Source organism: Cynocephalus volans, chromosome X (genome assembly GCF_027409185.1).
Source record: "Cynocephalus volans isolate mCynVol1 chromosome X, mCynVol1.pri, whole genome shotgun sequence".
NCBI classification, from domain to species: domain Eukaryota; kingdom Metazoa; phylum Chordata; class Mammalia; order Dermoptera; family Cynocephalidae; genus Cynocephalus; species Cynocephalus volans.
The window spans coordinates 75,802,559-75,814,850 of record NC_084478.1 but is presented as its reverse complement, the minus strand read 5'-3'; the positions used below and the strand labels follow the sequence as shown (position 1 = coordinate 75,814,850).

General features: G+C 39.5%; 1 non-coding gene across 1 annotated transcript; it reads left to right on the top strand.

Moving 5' to 3' along the window:
- The first annotated feature begins 862 nt into the window (after positions 1 to 862).
- On the top strand, positions 863 to 966 carry LOC134368797 (U6 spliceosomal RNA). Its single transcript, XR_010022501.1, has one exon. It is a non-coding gene; the product is annotated as a U6 spliceosomal RNA (small nuclear RNA).
- The last annotated feature ends 11,326 nt before the right edge of the window (positions 967 to 12,292 follow it).

The following is a 12,292-nucleotide window of genomic DNA, read 5'->3' as shown; positions in this document are numbered from 1 at the left end:
AAGGGAAAGCTTTTATACAATTGCTAATAATGTTTGGCAAAACTGACTGGCCAACATGGATTCCTAGGGTAATTCTCCAGGTTCAGTGTTGTGCCGTTCATATCTGGTCGTCACAATGAGACAAATATAGCAATAACTGGACTTTCTTCACTCCAATCACTCATTAGAACCTCCCACCCAGGGAAAAACTACATGTTGGGTTAGTCTTTTTTGTTTTCATTTTTTCTTACAGACTCTACTTCAAAAGGGTTCTCCCTCCTTGTTTCTTGACATGTTCTCTGTCTGTCAGGCCACAGGAAACACCCTCACTATTTCTATGAATCACCTTTCTGTTTCATACCTCTCTATTCCCTCTCTCCCTCTCCCTCTCCTCTCCGTCTCTCTCATGTGCATGCACACACACACACACAGTCCCAGTACTGCCTCTGTGTGCTGAAATGAGAGATTGATACTTTCTCACCATAGGTGTTGTTTCTAAAGCCACAGCCTAGAATATCTAAAAAAAATAAAAATTAACAAACTATGTCATGTGCCTACCATGTGCCACATATTTTTCATTTTTTAATAGGATCCCTATAACAAAACTTGATTGAGGGACATAATTAATCTCCATCTTACAGATGAGCAAACTGAGGCTTAAAAAAGGCAAGGGTAGCAATGAAAATAGAAATCAGTACTAAGTATCTTGGGTACAAAGCCACTTGCTCTGTGAATTAAAGCCTCTCATTATAGAAGAAACACAACACCCATCAGGCACCATGCATCCTAAAACTATGTCTGTCTTATTTAATTCTCACAACAAACTAATGAATTACTTAGTTCTGTCATCACCACTTTACAGATGAGAAAACCAAGGCTCATATTCATTTCCACATCACATAAACTAAAATTGGGGCAATGGATAGATGATTAGCATGGCCCTTATGTAAGGAGGACACATAAATTCATAAAATATACTCTATTTGTATAAGAAAATGATGACTGACAGCATGAATGAATAAATAACTGCTATATTCAAAATCTTCAATGAATCTCATAGATAGAATATTTAGTGAAAGAAGCAAGACAGAAAAGAAAACATAGCATATGATTCCATTCATATAAAACTTAAAAATGGGTAAAACTAAGCTGTAGTGTTTATATACAAAGAAAAACAAGGAAGTTATCTATTATTGCATGTTCTTTTTCATATTCCCTCCTTCCCTATTTCTTTTCTTTGTGTGTGATATATCTCAAAATAAAATTTTACTCTTCTAGTTCCTAGGGAAGGGCCAGGAACTTTGCTGAGAGGATTTTACAGGCTCCACCTTGGGATACACCATACCCTAAGTACAGGCATGAAGACTGTGAGATGACCAAGTTGGGGTAGAGGGCTGAATTAGGGGACACTTACCCTGCATGGCCCTGCTGTGTGCAAAGAAGTGAGTTCACAGGGGACAAGTAAGTCTTCAAAAAGGTTATGTCACCTGGCAAAAGAATGTCTCATGACCTAAAAGAAACTTGCATAGAGAAATGAAGACAAGAGATAAGCAGGGAAAAAGAGAGTCCTAGCAGCTTTGAGTCCCTGGTTCTAGTCACCAAAGTCTTGGTTCCTGTAGCTCTTATTTCAATTCCATGAGTTATCTTAGTATGTCTTCCTAGATTATCTGAGTAATTTCCTAGAAGAAATCCAATACATATATTTTTTGTTTAGTTTGTGTTTGCCTAAATGAGACTTAGTTGGGTTTCTGTCACTTATAGACAAAAACCTCCTGCTCCATTAGAGCTCAGGTTTGAAATATGATATACCTGGAATCATATTAGTATCCCATTTTCTAACTATATGACCTTTGGCAATTTACATCATGACATTAGATCCTCAATTTCCTTCTTTGTAAAATTGATATAATAATACCTACGTAGAGTTGCTGTGAGAAGTAGATACGATAAATGTAATAAAATAGGAGTCATAGTGCAAGGTGCAATAAGTGTTCAGAGAATGAGAGTTCCCTTCCCCAACGGCGAGATCTAACAGGCCAGCTGACCTGCAGGCAGGGAAAACTTCCATGATTTTTAGCTTCTCAGATCTTTTGGAGTGACTCCTGAGCATAATAAACCTGCCAGATCTCCACCCTGTAAATAAGACCCTGGATACACCAGTGAGTATAGCAGGTGTAATTTAGCAGCTTGGGCTCAAGAAGCTGCAAAAATTCTTCTGGTCCCTCTTGAGCCAAGTCAATCTCCTGTCGTTATACTTATCCAGCCTCCTAAACTACATTCTTGTAACACTCCCAGTTTTTCGAATTTGTGAAATAGATTTCTCTATTCAGAACCGGGCCCTGCAATTGGGATGAAAAGTTGACCTGGCCTCTCTCTGTGTGGAAAAAACCAAGGTCAGCAAACACCTTCAAGGGAGGAGGTTCATTAGTCTTAAGCAAACTCAATTAGTCTTGAGAGAAAGCTAGGCAGGAGAGAGTAAGCAGGAGGACTTTAGGTTTCTCACTTGCACCTAAATAGTTTATATACATCAAAAGGGAGCTGAGCCTGTCTACCCTGCCCTCATGCCAGGCTACCCTTTTGAGGTGGGGTCAAAGAAACTCTTTACCTTGGACCATCTGGCTGGAACCTGAGGGTAGGACCCCTGCAGGCTGTGAGGGGAGGATGGAAGGTGGTTCCACAAGAGATAAGTTAACTCAGTCTTCATCCTGCCAAAATAAGAAGATGCGTTCCCCTACACAGGAGACAGGGCCAAGAATAGTAGTTCTTTCACATTTCTCCCATGTGCACTGGGGAGAAAACCAACCTGGGATATTCCATCAGGGCCTAGTATCTTCACTATCCATATAAGGGATAGGGAGAGGAATTAACCAACAAAAAGGCAAAACCCTCTCTTGGTCAAGTGGCTGAACCTGAGGCAGCAAATATGGGAACCTAAAAGATGTTTTATCAAGTAAGGCCTGACTATCTAACATTCCAAGGATGGGGGAGATTTCCCTGGGACATGATTCATTGACTTAGCTATTGTGCCATTAGATCAACATGGAAAACAAAGCAGGAAGGACATTATAAGAAAGCAAAACAACAGACAAATCTCTCATGAACGTAGATGCCAAAATATTAAACAAAGTGTTACCAAATTGAACGCAGCTTTATATAAAGGAAAATGCATCACAAGAAATTGGAGACTGTTCTAGGAATGAAAATGTGGTTTAACTTTCTAAATCATTAACATTATAGTTTTCATTATAGAGATCTTTTGACTAATTGGTTAAATTTATTACTGGGTATTTTTTTGTTCTTGTTGTTCTTGCTGTTGTAAATGGATAGCTTTTTATTGACTTCTTTTTCTGCAATTTGTTGTTGGCATATATAAATGCTAATAATTTTTGTATGTTGATTTTTGTATCCTGCAACTTTACTGAATTTCTTTATCAGGTCTAAGAGGTTTTTTTTTTTTTTTTTTTTTTTTTTCAGTTCTATGAGTTGTTTTGGTAGAGTCTTTAGGTTTCTCTCTATATAAAATCATGTCACTTGCAAACAGGGGCAATTTGACGTTCTCCTTTCCAGTTTGAATGCCCTTTATTTCTTTCCCTTGCCTGATAGGTCTGACTAGGAGTTCCCGTACTATGTCAAATAGAAGCATTGAGAGTGGGCATCGTTGTCTTGTTCCAGTTCTTGGGGGGAAGCTTTCAGCTTTTCGCCTTTCAGTATGACGTTAGCTGTGGTATTGTTATATATAGACTTTATTGTATTAAGATACTTTCCTTCTATTTGTTAAGAGTGCTTATCACTGAAGGGATGTTGAATTTTATCAAATACTTTTTCTGTATCTATAAAGATGATCCTATGTTTTTTTCTTTCATTCTGTTGATATCATGGGTCATGATTTTTGATTCATGTATGTTGAACCATCTTTGGGATACATCCCACCTGATCATGTTGTATAATCTTTTTGATGTTCTGTTGAATTAATTTTGCTAGTATTTTATTGAGGATTTTTTCACCTGTGTTCATTAGGGGTATTGGCTTGTAGTTTTCTTTTTTTGTTGTGTCCTTGCCTAATTTTGGTTTCAGGGTAATGCTGGCTTTGTCGTATGAATCTGGAATAATTCAATCCACTTCACTTTTCTTAAATAGTTTAAGAATATTGGTATTATTTCTTTAAATATTTGGTAGAATTCAGCCATAAAGCCATCTGGTCCTGGGCTTTTCTTTTTTGGGAGACTTTTTATTACTGATTCAATATTGTTACTTGTTATTAGTCTATTTGGATTTTCTATTTCTTCTTGGTTCAGTCTTGCTAGGTTATATGTGTCCAGGAATTTATTCATTTCCTCTAGATTTTCATATTTATTAGCTCAAGGTTGTTCATAATAGTCTCCAGTGATCCTTTGTATTTTGGTATTATCTGTCATAATGTCTCTATTTGTGTTTCTGATATTATTTATTTGGGTCTCTTCTATTCTTTCCTGGGTTAGTCTGGCTAATGATTTGTCAATTTTGTTTATTTTTTCAAAGAACTAACTTTTTGTTTGATTGATCTTTTATATTGTGTTTTTAGTTTCAATTTCATTGATTTCTGCTCTGATATTTATTATTTCTTTTCTTTGACTATTTTTGGGTTTAGTTTATTCTTGTTTTTGTTCCTTGGGGTGCATTGCTATAATTTTTATTTGAAGTCTTTCTTTTTTTTTTTTTTATGTAAGCATTTGTTGCTATAAACTTTCCTCTTAATACTGCCTTGCATATATCCCATAGGTTTTGGTATGTTGTGTTTTTGTCTTCACTAATTTCAAAAAAAATCTGTGATTGCATTCTTAATCTCTTTTTTGACCCATTGTCATTCAAGAGCATGTTAACTTCCATGTATTTATATACTTTTGCAAGTCCCCCTTGTTATTGACTCCTGGTTTTATTCCATTATGGTCAGAAAAAAATACTTAATATTATTTTGAATTTTTTGAACTTGTTTAGACTTATTTTGTGGCCTAAAATGTGGTCAGTCCTGGATACTATTCCATGTGCTGATGAAAATAATATATTTCTGCAGCTGTTGGATGAAATGCTCTGTATATGTCTATTAGGTTTATCAGGTCTATGATGCCATTTAAGTCCAATTTTCCCTCTTGATTTTCTGTCTTGGTGATCTGTCCAATGCTGAGAGTGTGCTGTTAAAGTCCCCAACTATTATTGTGTTGGTGTCTATGTCTCCCTTTAGATCTGATAATATTTTTCTTTATATATCTGGCTGCTTTGGTGTTTGGTGCATATATATTTTAACTGTTATATCCTCTTATTGTATCAATTCATCATTATATAATGCCCTTCTTTGTCTCAGTACAGTTTTACAGTCTGTTTCATTTGATACAAGTGTAGCTACTCCTGATCAGTTTGGTTTTCCATTTTCATGGAATATCTTCTTCCATCCTTTCACTTTCAGTCTACTTTGTTTTTTGTCTTTAGGGGTATGGTGTATTTCTTGTAGGCAGCATATGGATGCATCATGTTTTTTTATCCATCCAGCCAGTCTATGTCTTTTAATTGGGACATTTAATCCATTTATATTCAAGGTTATTATCGATACATGAGGCCTTACTTCTGCCATTTTATGGTTTTTTTCTGATAATTTTGTGTGTCCTGTGTTCCTTTCTTTCTCTGTTATTGTTTATCCTTGCAGTTTAGTGGTTTTCTGTATTGATAAGGTTTGATTCCTTTCTCTTTCTAATTTATGTTTCTACTCTACTCATAAGTTTTATATTTTCAGGTATTTCCATGATGTTTGTAATTGTTCTTTCTAATCTAGATGTAAGACTTCCCTAAGCATTTCTTGTACGGCTGGTCTGATGGTGATGAATTCCCTTAATTTTCAGTTGTCTGCGAAAGATTTTATTTCCCTTTTATTTCTGAAGGAGAGCTTTGCTTTGTATAATATTCTTGGCTAGTGGGTTTTTTCTTTTATTACTTAGAAAGTATCATCCCATTCTCTCCTGTTCTGTAGAGTTTTTGCTGAGAAGTCTGCTGTTAGTTTAATGGCGATCCCCTTGTAAGTGCCTTGACATTTTTGTGTTTCTGTTTTTAGAGTTCTTTGTTTGTCCTTAACTTTGGACAGTTTGACTATAGTGTCTCTTGGAGATAGCCTATTTGGGTTTAATCTATTTGGGCACCTTTGGGCTTCTGACATTTGACATCTTTCCCAGGACTAGGGAAGCTTTCAGCTATTATTTCTTTAAATAGGTTTTCAATATCTTTTTGTTTTCTTCTACTTCTGGACTGCCCATTGCTGGATTGTTTCTCAGGCTGGGAATGTGAGTGTATGGTGTGTCAAGGTTTCAGTCCCAGAAAGTGGTTTTCCAGTGGCAGAGTCACTGCTGCTACTCTGACCAAATTGGGCCAACTAGGGGCATATCAGTCAAGCTGTTTCTCACTCAGATGAGTAAGCTGTGATGGTCGAAGTGGGTCTTCCAGGGGCATGACAGCTGAGCTGTTTCTCTGAGCCAGGGGCATGGATGCACTCTGGGTTGCTCCCTGAGTACAGGTATGCCAGTGGCCCTTCCACTGTGCCACTTCTTGGGGCCAGATATGAAGTCATGCTTCTCTTGCCATTTCAGGAGCTGGCCTGCCAAGGGTGGAGCTGCTGATCTGCTTCTCAGGAAGTGTGCAAGGCCACTAGGCAGGGCTGCTTTGTGGGGTCCCACCCAGCCACTTCTCAGCAGTAGCAGGGCCACTAGGCCGTTCTTCAATGAGGAGGTCTGTCTAGCTGCTTTCCTGGTAGTGAGCAGAGCCACTAGGCAGGCTTGCAGTGAAGGGGCCTGTCCAGCCACTTCTCAGACTGTTGGCAAGGCCACTGCACATTACTTTTCAGGATGAAATTTACTGGCCACTTCTCCAGGAGGTCAAGGATACACTTTATTTCCACCAGCCCAAGGGCATATCCTTTAGGGTAGAGATCCATGAGCTATTTTTCTGGGCTTAGGCCTCAGGTGAAAATAACTCAGTCAGCTGGCAGGGCTGGGGGTAGGGGGAGGATTGGGGGGTGTTCCACCTGAGGAGGGTCTTCTTGTCTGAAATCTGGCTAGGGATGTTGGGGTGCATCAGTTCAGCAGGGTCAGGGTTGGCTTCCCAGACTGCAGAAATAGAGTCATAGAAACTGTGGGCCCAGGCTTCAAGCTGCAGGGATCAGGGTGTTGTATCCTTTCATGTGAGTATTCTGGGATGAGGGCAAAGCCTTAAGGCTGGGGAAGTGCTACTGGCCCCAAGGCAGGGCACATTCCTGGCACGGGCTTTGGTTTCAAGATAGCGACATTCTACATCAGCTTGGGTCACAAGGGAAGGAGATGGGGAGGGCACAGTTTGTGCTACTGTTCTTGAGTGATGCATATATGAGTTCTAGGAAGCTCCCCACATTTGGTTCTGCAGACCTCTGTGTTGAGGATGGGGGTTGGTGTGGGTCCTGTGCCTACCTTTTAGACACAAGGAAAAATTCCTCCTGTGCCAATTTACTGTTGGAGATGTGGCAGTTGAGGTCACATGCCTCTCTTTCCTCTCTATGCCATCATCCTGGGCTTTTGTGCTCTACAGGGATCTCACCAGCCTCCTGCTGCAATCCTGCACTCTCCCACAGATGTACTTATCAATATTTAGCTGTCTGTTATTTTTTCTGGTTCTTTTCTGTGGGAGGAATGCACCACATGCACCTGCAGTCTGCCATCTTGCCCCACCTCCCCTAAAATTCTTATACACTGTTGGTGGGAGTATAAACTGGTATGACCACTTGGAAAAACTGACAGTATCTGTTAAAACTGAACACAAGCATACCCTATGACCTAGTGAGTGTACTTCTAGGTATCTAACCAACAGGAATATGCTCATCAAACACATGTTAAAGGATGCTCATAACGGCACTAATTGTAATAGCCCAAACCTGGGAAATTTCTATATACACAGCAACAGTAGAATGGATAAAATTAATAAATAAATTCCACAAAAGGAGTACTCCACAGCAATAATACAAATGAAAATTCCATAGTTACATGCTACAATATGAATAATTTCACAATTAAACAAAGGAAGCCAAAAACAAATGAATGCAAACTGTATTATTCCATTCACATAAATCACAAAAACAGTGAAACCTGATGTATGCTGTTAGAAGTCCTGAAAATGTTGACTCTTAGGGTGTATAGGGATTAGAATGGAGCAGAAGGGGGACTTCTGGGGTGCTGGTGTTGGTTTTGCATGTTGATGTGGATGCTGATGACTTGAGCATCTTCAGTATGTTTATGCATGCATGTTGTGCTTTGATAAGGGAAGATAAAGTGAAACAGTGTTTTCCAGGGCTGACATAATAAATTACCGTAAACTTGGTGGCTTAAAAAAGCAGAAATTCATTTTTTCACAGTTCTAGAGGTCAGAAAGATGTCCAAAATTAACGTGTTGGCAGGGCTGCACTCCCTCTGAAGGAGATCCTTCCTTGCCTCTTCCACCTTGCAGTGGCTCCAGGTTGTTTTCTTTTTCTTTTTCTTTTTCTTTTTTTTTTTTTTTTTGGCTTGTGGCTGCAGAATTTCAATCTCTGCTTCCACCTTTGCATGGCCTTTTCCTTCTCCCTGTACAACTTTCCTATGTGTGTCTCTTATAAGGATACTTGTCATTGAATTTAGGGCCCATCTGTGTAATTCAGAATGATTTTATCTCAAGATCCTTAAATTAATTACATCTACAAGGACACTTTTTCAAGTAAGGGGTCACATTTACAGGTTCCAAGGTTTAGGACATGGACATGTCTTTTTGTGGACCATTATCAACACACTATTGGCAGGAAAAATATTTAAAGAGAAAATGTTTAGCAGAGGAGGTTCTTCATTGTCGAAGATCTGTAAGGGCCTTTTGCTCAGTGTTCTGGTATTTACTATTGCTCTTCTGGCCTCCTGAATTGAAAATTTGCCAAAAGACTCTAGAACTATGTGCTTGGTGACCTAACTGAGGGCATGGGCTTATCTGAAACTGGAATTCTAGAAGATATTTGGAAATAGGATTAAATATAAAGGAGTCACAGAGGAGGCAATTGTGAAGCTGCCTGGCTTCGACACTCTTGTCAAGTTTCCTTGGCAAGCAGTGCCCACATAGCCCCACCATGTATGTTGCTTTGTCTCTAGCTGTTCCCAGTGATCATCCCCATGCCTTTGTCTTTCTGTAGCTGAGCCAAGTCCTATAGTGTGGGGAGTGGAGCAGTTAAAAGGAAGGGTGGTTTGTATTCAGTAATGCCATTCTCAAAGGTGTCCTCACACTGAGATCTATAAGAACCTCTTGCTCAAAGTAATAGTGTTTACAATTACATAGAAGACCTTTTGTTGGCAGATGATGGTGAGCCAGAAGAGTTGCATTTGTGAAAGAAAACATGACATCACTAAACAGGTCCTTGGACAGACTGAAGTTCTGGCCATAGGCTGAACTAGGTTCCATATAGTTATCTAATTACTGATGAACGAGATATGTATAAAGTTGATGCTGTAGCCAAGACAGTGACACCAGAATCTAATTTTGTTTTGCTCTTCCCATTCAGATATCTCCCATTGGTGGTTAATATGCATCTCAACCTTAAAATAGCCAAAGCACAGCTCTCACCCAAACCAGTCCTTCTCTCAATGTTGTCCATCTCAGTAATTGACACTACCTTCCAACCAGTTGCTTAAGCATAAAATCTAGCAGTCATCTTTTATTTGTGTTTTACCACATGCATGTCAGATCAACTCTACCTCCAAAATACATTGTCTTCTGAATGTAATTCCTCCTTTTCCTCCTCACCACCACTGCTACCAACCTGGTCCAAGCTTGCATTATGTCTCATCTGGATTATTGCAACAGCCCCTAACTAGTCACCCTACTTCCACTTTTTTTTTTCTCTAAAATCCATTCATCACACAGAAGTCAGAGTAATATTTTTTGAATGAAAATACATTACAGGGTGGTGACTGTGAATTATTCTGTTGTCCTGATTTTGACAATGAGGGCCTAAAGAAGTAACCTTCCCCACCCCCCAAAAAAAGAAAGAACAAGAAGACGACAAAGGAAGAGGAAGAGGAAAAAGAGAAGGAGGGATGTGAAGTACTTCAGTATAAAAAATATTGCCAACAGCTGGGGCTAAAAATGATCTCAAGGGCTTTCTGGGAGGTGGCAACACTAACCTTGTCACAATCAACCTCAGTACTTCTGTCACCACCTTATATGCAAACAGCATTTAAGGGGTAAAAGGAAGGACTCTCAGACTCAGGCATCATTGGCCTCATGAATAACAGTGGTTTTCTCCTCACTTTCATGGGTTGTGTGTAGAAGTGTCCTGACCATTGAACCAAGCGAGAGGGTGATTCAAGGTAAGAGAATCACTTGAAGCAATTATCGAAGCCTTAAAAATTGGGAAACTAATACCTTGTTTAGCAGTCTTTGAGGAAAAATGCATTTCCTGTGCATCAAGTGGTCACTTTAGAGGTTGGCTAAATTTTAGTTGTCTTACTGAGTCTCTATCCAAGAGGGCTTGCTACAAGGCAAGTGCTTCCTAGCAGCAAGAGGCTTTGGGGTTTATGGGTGGGAGCAGCAGCTGAGAAAAGTTGGAAAAGAATAACCTGAAGCTGGATCACCAATATTAGGAAACTAAGCAGTAGGAAATCCCCTAATAACTCATAGGTGAACCTCTTAAACTAAAAGGGTATCAGTATCTAGTCAGCCTTATTCTGAGAAGGCAGAAAAATCAACAGAGAATACTATAAGTGTGAACAGTTAAGAAATGTTTACCCTTACTTCCCTTGTTCTCCCATCATTCCACCAAGACCAGAATAGTTGGGTCTTAAAAAGGAAAGTGGAAAAAGTATCTCCAGAATTTGATACCCACCCCCTCACACACATACACACATGCACACGAAATTCCAAAGTGCTGGAGAGGACATTCTAGATCGTCTTCACAATTTAGGCCCTCTAAGCTACAAACCTGGCCTGTGATACAAAAGGAAAAGCTTTGAACCTGACATGAAATTATGATTTTAGATTGGGTCGACTTTGAATAAGAAATGTGAATAGGTAGTTATAGAAGCTGCCCAAGTTGTTCTTAAGAGATTTGTTACTAAGCAGAGAAAGAGAATCTGACATAGCATGAAACAATATTGAAGGAAAGCAAAACTGTTTTGTATTTATACTCTGCTGAGTGAAAGTGTTCAACAAATCAGTTGCATATAAATTAGATCATATCACTTTCTTAAAACCCTCCAAATGCCTCCCATCTCACTCAGGATAAAACAAAAATTCCTTACGGTGATAGACAAGGCCCAGAATGATCCCTCAACTCCCTATCCACTACGCCACAATCATAGTGGCTCTTTTTGTTGTTCATATAAACCACCTTTGCAAATTACACTTTCATTTTTCTGCAGCCTTCTTCCCTAGATCTCACAGGACTAGCTCCTTATCATTAAAATATAAGCTCAAATATCACCTCCTGGGAGAGGTCTTTGTGTCCCCTATCTAAAATGTCCTTTTAAACCCCTTTCCTCCACTTATGTGTGAAATTATCTTGACAATATTTGTTCCCTTATCAGTTTCCCATCTCTAGAATATAAATTCTATAAGAATCAGGAACCTTTTTCTCTTATTCACTGCTGTTTCCCCAGCAACAACCACAGTGGTTGGCATATAGAAGGGACCAGTAAGTACTTGTTGACTGAAAGGAGGAAATGCCTAAAAATTTATAGTAGCATAGAATATAAGGACTAGACAGAACTGACAGGAAAAACAAAATATGCACATATCAGAGACGAAGTCTGATATTAACTAGTAAAGGTCTAACACCACTAAAGAACACCTATAAAACCTAGAAAGACTAGAAGCCCCCTGGGCTTCCAAGCTAGGGAAGGAGGAGGGACATGGACCTCAGCCACGACACCCCCCAACATCTGCAACAAGCCCAGTGATGACCAGTGAGCCTCCACAGGAAATGTCCCAGGCTCTCGAGCCTGGGCAATGTGGGACCAAGAGGTTCAGCCACATGCCCCCCCACGACATCCACAACCAGCCCAGTGATGACCACCGAGCTTCTGCCAGAATCCCCTGGTCTCCCCTGCCAGAATGGGGGGGGGTGCCACAGGCCTCAACCAAGCTCCCCCTCCTTCCTACTCCTCCCACCCTATTTTCTTCCCCCTTTCCCTCTCCCCTTCACCCCCAACTGTTCCACAACAACATCTTAGAATGTAAAAAATTAACAGTATTAATAAATAAATAAATGTTTTAAAAGAATATATGGACTAGAAAAAAGACTTTGAGATCTTTTAGT